Source organism: Spermophilus citellus, assembly GCF_964194105.1.
Source record: "Spermophilus citellus genome assembly, chromosome: 5".
NCBI classification, from domain to species: Eukaryota; Metazoa; Chordata; class Mammalia; order Rodentia; family Sciuridae; genus Spermophilus; species Spermophilus citellus.
In genome coordinates this window covers 158,541,623-158,549,358 of record NC_138186.1, presented here as the reverse complement: position 1 = coordinate 158,549,358, position 7,736 = coordinate 158,541,623, and the positions used below count along the sequence as shown (strand labels likewise).

Below are 7,736 nucleotides of genomic sequence, written 5' to 3'. Positions count from 1 at the left end.
TAGAGATATGTGGATAAAAACCCGAAAAGGAGACTAAGAAGGGAATGAAAGATGAACTGGAAATATCAAGTTGGAAAGTAGAGAAGATTCTACCTCCTGGAGATGGCTTCTCCCACTAGGGAATCATTCTTTAATATTTCATTTTAACCTTAGCACTTGTTTTCTCTATCTAGCTTCCTTCTTCTCTAGCACAGAATATGGCTCTCCAAAAATCTTCTCTTTTGGATGGAAATCTTCCCCACTGTGTTCAAACTAAAGAATAAATCCCTCCCGTGGCAGGAATCTGAACAGTGCAACACTCCCCAAATAAAGCTGCTTGTTTGTTATGCTGCCTGGTCATAGGGTTTGACTTTTGACCTACATCATGCTTATTGTCCCAGGGTCAAAGAGAAAAAAAGGGTTGGATTTTTAAAAATCACTATTGTCATAAACAATCAGATTTTGTTTTATGTAAATTTAAATACTTCCTTTCCAAAATTTATTGGTAGATAGAAATTTGAGTTTAATATAATGCCTGAACATACAGTTATTCTATGGATTTTATCTTCTAGACAAAGGGAAAATGCTGGTGATACATTACATTGTAAGGCAGGAAAAGAGAGTTTGTAAAGCCTGGTGACTGCTTTTGGGGTGAGTTAGGGATTTTGAAGGGTTGTCTCTCTAGTGGATGAGGTGAAACCCTCAGGTAAAACCCTCAGGCTTAGAGGGACAAGACACCTGGCACTGGCACCTGGCAGGAACGGTCACAGAAAACAGGTCCCCTGGGGCTGTCTCTGATCCCCAACCCACGGGCAATGGGGGTTTGAATCTTCATTTCCCACCCCCGAAGGCCCAAGTGTTCAAGGGTGGCACTATTGGGAGGTGATAGAATCTTTGAAAAGTGGGGCCTTATGGGAGGGCCTTACATCATCGGGGATTTGCCCTGGAAAGGGAATGTGGGCCTTCCCCCTGCCCCTTCCTCTTCTTCTCTTTTTTGCCCCCTGGCTCATGAGGAAGCGAGTGGTCTTGCTCTACCATGTGCTCCTGCCATGATGTGCTGCCTCACCACAGGCCCAAAGCAACTCCAAAACTGTAAGCCAAAATAAACCTTTATTCTTTATAAGTTTATTATCTCAAAATATTTTGTTGTAGTAATGAAAAGCTAACACAGTCACCTGCTGCACACTTTTTTTTTTTTCTAGCACAGGTATTTAAAGACTTTAAAAATAAATGAGTTGACTTTTGACTTTTGAGCAGCTGGTGCTGTGAACATAAACCCAAATATTGTTCAAGAATAAAATGAAAACTCAGCCAGGAAAAATTTAAAAGTGCTGAAAAAGAGGCCAGGGGTACAGAATTATTGAAAACTAGAGCTGGGAAAGGGCTGCTGTTAGAAATTATCCAACTGAGGCCCTGAGCGCTGTCCATCCTGCCTTAGGTTCTACCCTCTCAGTAAGCAACATCTAGCGGGAGGGAAATTAGAAACCTACCCCCAGGTCTCCTGAAAACACCCATGATTTCCATCTTTCTTTCTTTAAGCATTTTTTAGATGATGAAAAATACCACATATTCTGAAGAACAGATCTGTATACCCTCCTGTTTCTTTTTTCACATTTTTACTGTGGAAAAAAAAAAGTCCAGGATGCCAAGTATGAGCCTTGTGTATTTCTGGGCTGGAAGGGCAAGGGTGGGGTGACAGGAGTGGGGGCCGCCTACGTCATGCATACATTACCACTGCTGTGCTGGGGGCCTGTGTGGGATAACCACCCCACCCAGCCTGGTTATCTCCCTCAGCCCATGCTAGCAGGATCACGCCCAGCCAGCTCTGCTGCCTGAGCCCCATTGCAGCTGGCCCAGTATCCCCTGCCAGGCAAGGACAGAGCAGCAGGGGCCTTCCTGTCTCTGCTGTCACTGCAGTCTCCTCCTGCAAGAAGTTCCAGGGGGTCCAGTCTTACAGGAGCGCCTGCTAACTGCACAGCTTAATCACAATATTCACAGGCACCAGATGCATGCAAATTAGTTACTCAGCTCATTGGAAATAATTTGAAAATCTTAGCTCCAGACTCTCAATCCACACGATAGAAGCCCTGTTATCCCTATCAACGATAGGATCATTATTGACTAACCAGTCATCTAATTTAAAATAATTCAAGTGAGTGGGCTGTACGGATAACCCGAACCCCACTTTAGCTTAAAGAAGGTGGCCTTTCATCAATTCTCCAGTCTGATTGCTAGGGGTAACGAGGACCCGCCGTCCAAATGGATGGCATCACCACCCCACTTTCTTTTCTTTTTTTTTTTTTTAAACTTTTTGACAATTTTTATTTAAAAAAAAAAACACAAAACACAAGACTTTTTTTTCACTTCAGTATGTGGTATGTTGCATTTTCCAGTTTGTTCAATGCTTTAAAGCTCAAGGATGCCTCTGCTTTCAATTGTACATGGGCCTGAAGCATCCTAGCTTTTGGCAAGCAGGCAGGAGACTCAACAAAAATCAAAATAGGAATAAGGCAGACTAAATGCAGGGCACATCTGTAAACATATTATACATTTGAAAATTACAATATCAGTAAAAGTGATACAGTTTACAGGTGAAATGAAACTATCTGGAACTGGCCTACCACAAGTTTCTGAACCTGGACTGATACAATAAGTTATTATATATATATGTGTATATATATATATATATATATATATATATATATATACACACACACACACACACACACATATATATATATATATATATATATATATTATGTATAAAAAGTTTTGTTTAAATCAAGTGGAATTGGCAATCCATGCTTATAACTTTTTAAAAAATCTAAGCAGGGCAGAAATCCAGACTAAAAAGATATTTTCTCTACATTGAGTCCAACAGCTTCTTTCATGAACTACTTATTAAAAGCCTCAAATAATCAACAAAACAAGAAAACCATCCACACTACAGTCGCTCAAAACTGGACATTTCTTAAGCAAAGGGGTAGAGCAAAAAAAGCAGTTCCTTTCTCCCCAGATATTCCTAGGGGATCCAGCTTATTTTATTAGAAGACTACAACTCTATGTAAACGCCCTGCTATTTTAACCTGTATTTGACATACATGGATATACTAATTTCTCTCTGTGTGTATATGTGTGTGTGATGTTATGCTGTGTCAGGCCAGAGAACTTGTTATTATATCACTAACATCACCCAATCTTAAATTGGACCCTTAGTTTCTGCACAGACACACACAAAAAAATTTATTTCAGTATGCTATACACAAGCTGCATTGCAACAGGATGGCAATGTGATGATAAGACAGGGCTAATGCTCTTTTCTGCCCAAAAGAAAATTTCAGAATTTCACATTATTTTCCTTAAAAACCCATTTTGCTCTAGTAATAAAATATATTTACTAAGATATAATTAGAAGCTAATAAGCTCAGAAGTATAATTTGCATGAAAGCACACCTTCTATAAGCAGGGTTTATTACCTCCTCATTGGCTAAAAACATGAAAAGTTTAGTTTTCATTGCCTTTTTCCCTTCCCCTTTTAGATTTTGCAGAGAAATCAAGAGAATTTACAGAAAAGTACAAGTTTCTCTTAGATGTTTGATGTAAAACAAGGAAAACTGCACATTTAGTGTTAGTGACAGAGAGCAAGTCTGGAGCACCTACAGTTGAAAAGCAGAATATATTTTTGCTCCCAGTTATACAATTACATTAAAATATGGGCAAAGGATTCCCCCCATATCTAAGCCAATTGCTTGTTCTGCAACTTTTCTTTAAATGACACTCATGGATTCTTCAGTTGTTAAAAGTTCAACATATAACCAAAACAAGTTAACTATGTACCCACCAACTACTCCAGAATTGTAGAACTTCAATGCCTTCCCCTATCCCCACCCCACAAAAAACAAAAGGAAAGAACAAAAAGATTTCCCCAATACCCCACAGAGGCTGCTTAAACTCCTGGCAAGACATGCCAATCATATTTGCTAAAAAAAAAAAAAAAAAAATACACCCCTGCAAACTTCAAGGCATTTATCCAGCATTCTCGCAGGGCTTAAAGTAGTATATCACTTTAGTCACAGAACAAGATACAGAGATCTTTTAAGTGGATTTGCCTTTCCAGTGGGTCATTTGTTGCCCAAGTTGATGACAGCAGGAACTTTAGAACCACGCTTGTAAGTCTGTATTCATTAATCACTTGCATTCACACTTAAACAAAAACTTAAAAATGAAAAGAAAAAAAAGAGAGAGGAAAACAACAACAACAACAACAAACTATTCAGTACCGGAGATTAAATAACCATGTGTAGTCTCTTGAAATAAAGTTGATTCCTTAATTACTTTCAGTTGCCTTTTTTAAAATAACTATATATATATATATATATATATATATATATATATATATATATATATGTATGTATATATTATCCTGTGATTCTACTTATGGTTCCTCTGCTGCATTGAAGATCTAGGAGCATAAAAGCCTTGTGTCCCCCATGAACGGTGGCTCTAATGCTGCAGAAAGGTTACAAACAGGCAGTCTGGTCCTTCATTGATCTGGACTATCCATGGCTTCATTGTAAGTGATTATCCTTTTGGGATCTTGCTTCTGCAAATTCCAAATAGATTCCATTTCTTTAGTGTGATATACAATAGCAGCCCTCAGGTCAAAAGAACCCCAGCTATCATTCCTTTCTAGGCCTCTCTGGTATCTCTGTTCTTTGGCGGAGCCTAACAAAGTGTTCCTGGAGAGGCCAGAGGATTTTGATTTTCTATCTCGTAGTCCTTTGAGAGAAACACTAAAGCACCTTGACTACTGGTGTCTGCTTTCTGCAGGTCACCTATATGACTGGGTTCCAAGGATAAGGCTCCACTCTCATTAACAGTCCCAGGTTTTAGAATGCTACCCAGAACTTGAGGACTAGTCCGTTTTTCCAGCTCATAAGCCTTGGGAAACACAGGATGCTCCGTTCCTGAGGGAATTATTTCAGCACCCTGTGAAACCAAAGTGGCAGGATATTCTCCTTGAAATGTCACCTCCATCACTTTATGATCTGATGACTTCCCAATAACAGTCTCAGGGCCAGCACTGGGCTCATTTATAAATGAAAAACCCCACTGATTCTGGAAGATATCCCCCAGGTTTTGCTGATCTGTCTGAGAGGGCAGATCCACTTGTGCTGTGCTCAACAGCACAGTTTGCATATTTGAAGGATAGATAAAAAGGCTAGACTTAATTTGTTCAACAGCTGCTGAAGTTAAACTCATGTCTTGGAGTACTGAATCAGTTCCAGAAGAGACGGGTGTTAGAGTATTAGCAGCAGTAGTTAGCAGTGGCTGGCCCCCTGAAGGATACACACTTCCATCAGTCCCTGCTAAAACAGGCCCATTGGAAAAGTTGGCAGAAGTAACAGATTTCAGTGCTGACATAGGGACCTGGGATAACCGACTTGAAGACTGGGTCTGAGTTTCCCCAGCAGATGACGAAGAAGATGAAGATGAAGATGGTGAAACAGAAGAATTTTGTATAGTTTTGTTGAGGTTTTCCTTAACTTTGCTTGCATAACTTATTTTAGGAACTATTTTAGCACTGCTATTGTCCACTGGAAAAACTGGGGGTGGTTTAAATAGGGTCCATGAGTCCTCTTTGGCGGCAACAGCTGAGGCATGCTTTCCTTTGGGCCGATCATCAAACTTTTTGCTGCTCACACCAGGTTTAATATCTGAACTTTTACGAAGTATATCACCCATGGAGGTTTTCCTCGAGTTGCTCCTCCAGGCCCAGTCTCATATTTCCAAATGGGCTTTGAACCATCTACTCGATTTCCCTTTTGTTCACTATAGTCAGGCTTGAAAGTTTCAAGTCCCTGTTTTAAAGTTGGGACGCTAGTCTCTTGTTGCATTATTTTGTCCTGCACTAAATTAAGGTTTTCACAACCCTTGGCACTATTGCGCCACGCTTTCCTTTTTTTTAGGAGTGGTATATCCACTCTCAGATCCACTACCATCATTATCTGCTCCTTTGCCCATATAACCATTAGTAATGTAGCCTGAATTATTTGTTAGGACACCATTTGGAATTGCTACAGTATCGGTCTTATCTACAGACTGGTTTTCTCCAGATTTATTTTCATAAGACTTCCCATTCTTTTTGTCCATACTGTTTTTCTGAATGAAATTCTTGGTTTTAATTCCTGCTTTCCCAAAGGTGCTGGCCTTTACAGTCTGCTTCAGGCTAGTGTCTACAACTTGCTGGTTGCCATTGAGGACCCTGGAAATAGGGTTGGTAGCTTCATCAGAACCCAGGCTCTTTAAAGATATTTATCTTTCTCCAGCATTACCATTTATTTCACCATAGCCCCAAATTGTTCACATTCTCTCAAAATTGCTAAGCTGTTTCCCTTCTTATTCTTTATTCCAGGATAAGACATTGAAGAATGCCACCTTGAACAGATCAGGGGCTGCTTCTGTTTTCTTCTTCAGCGTTTCCTGTTGCTGCTGGAGGGTGTGTTTCTGCTCGTGTTTCTGCTCATGTTTCAGCGGCTTTGGCTGGGCCTTGGGGCTGCCCTCGGCTCCATGCTGCAGGTATTGGTGAGGCTGCTGGTGATGGTGGTGGTGGTGATGGTTGTGGCTGTGGTTGTCGAAATAATAATGGTGGTGGTGGTGCGGCTGTTGCTGCTGCTGCTGCTGAGGATGATGGTGCGGATGGTGGTGACTGTGATGGTGCTGAGGCTGTGGCTGGCCAGGCTTCTCCTCCACTGAAAGCGGCTGGGACTCCCTGGCTGAGGCTGCGGGCTGCTGCACCGTCAGGATCTGCCCACTTTCTTTTCTTTACTCCTAAAGGACCTTCTTGCCTCAGGGCTGTTGGAGTCCAGAAGATTTTCAGGTCCCACCTCTCAGATCTACTCTCTCCTTCTCTGTAGCCAGACTTTCCCATAGAGTGCCCAACTGCCTCAGCCTTGGTCCTGCAAAACCTCCCTTTGTCCCTTAGACCCATTTCTACTCCAAGTTCCAGCCATCAAGTCACCATCCAGACTCAGACTTCACTGGCCAGAGGGGACAATCAGACAATTCACGCCTCACACGCTACATTGTGGGAAGCTCTTTGTTGCCCCAGACATCCCCCCAGGCTCAATGTTGGCCCCAAGCCTGGTTCTACTGCTCTGTCTGATGCCCCCAGCAGTGCCAGAGATGAGACCTTGGGGTTGCCCTTTTGGTGCAGAGTAACAGAACAGATTCTTTTGGTGTTCGAGGGTCTAATTACAGCTGAAGAGATTGTGCCTAGGGGTCAGAACCCACTAGAATCACTTCTGCCAGACCACCACAGGCAGCTGAGACAGCTGTGGCCTGAGATCTTCCTGTACTTCCTCCCACCAGAAGGCTTAGATTAGCCATGCTCATGTGCACTTGGTGAGAAAGAGTTTTGGGGAGCAGTGTCGTGGTGGGGAGTCCTCCCTGAGGAGGGCAGGCACTGCCTTGCTGGCTGCACTGTTGTCAGTCTGTATTGTTCTTAATTCTTCCCCGCTCCTTTGCCCGCCAGGTGACTGCACAGTGTACCAGATGGGGTACAGTATACTTGCCCACATGTGACCTGGAGCGAGCTTTCATGAAGCACTTTGGGACATGAGATGCTTATTGGACAAGATGGTTAGCCTTGGTTGTGAACTTGACTGGATTGAGAGACACCTAGAAAATGGCAAAGCATACTTCTGGGAGCATCTTTGTTTATGGGTTTGACAGTCATCTTGCGTTCTCAGCTGCTG

General features: G+C 42.1%; 1 pseudogene across 1 annotated transcript; it reads right to left on the bottom strand.

Annotated features, from left to right (window-relative positions):
- Positions 1-4,339: 4,339 nt before the first annotated feature.
- LOC308650324 (FMR1-interacting protein NUFIP2-like) lies at positions 4,340-6,312 on the bottom strand (annotated as a pseudogene). Its single transcript has one exon. The product of its transcript is annotated as an FMR1-interacting protein NUFIP2-like (transcript).
- Positions 6,313-7,736: the final 1,424 nt, after the last annotated feature.